We start from the raw sequence: 410 nt of genomic DNA, 5'->3' as shown, positions 1-410 counted from the left end.
ATCGTGAAGAGGAAGACGCGAGGAATCCACTGGTGAAAACCCGGTGAAGAACCGGCGTATGGATAATAACATACCATCGTGAAGAGAAAGACGAGAGTTATTAATCTTTTAGTCGTGTCAAGTTTTTGGCATCGTTGCCGGGGAGGTAAGTGATTAGTACTTAAAAGTGCATTTTTATTAAGGTTTTATATCATTATTTTGTACTCGAAGTATCAATAACTCCTTAACTAAAGCATGTTTTATAATAACATATCTAATAATATAAGATACATTTAATTTATGGTAAATGTTCATTTTAAATGCAAGCCTATCACATAAATAAAAGGATTGATTGATGAATTTAAGAACTGAAATTGAAAGGACAAAGAGATGGCCAAACTTAGAAAAGAAATGTCGGTGCAATCCAAACC

Source organism: Populus euphratica, unplaced genomic scaffold (assembly GCF_000495115.2).
Source record: "Populus euphratica unplaced genomic scaffold, PopEup_1.0 scaffold73.1, whole genome shotgun sequence".
Classification (NCBI taxonomy): domain Eukaryota; kingdom Viridiplantae; phylum Streptophyta; class Magnoliopsida; order Malpighiales; family Salicaceae; genus Populus; species Populus euphratica.
This window is presented reverse-complemented; position numbering follows the sequence as displayed.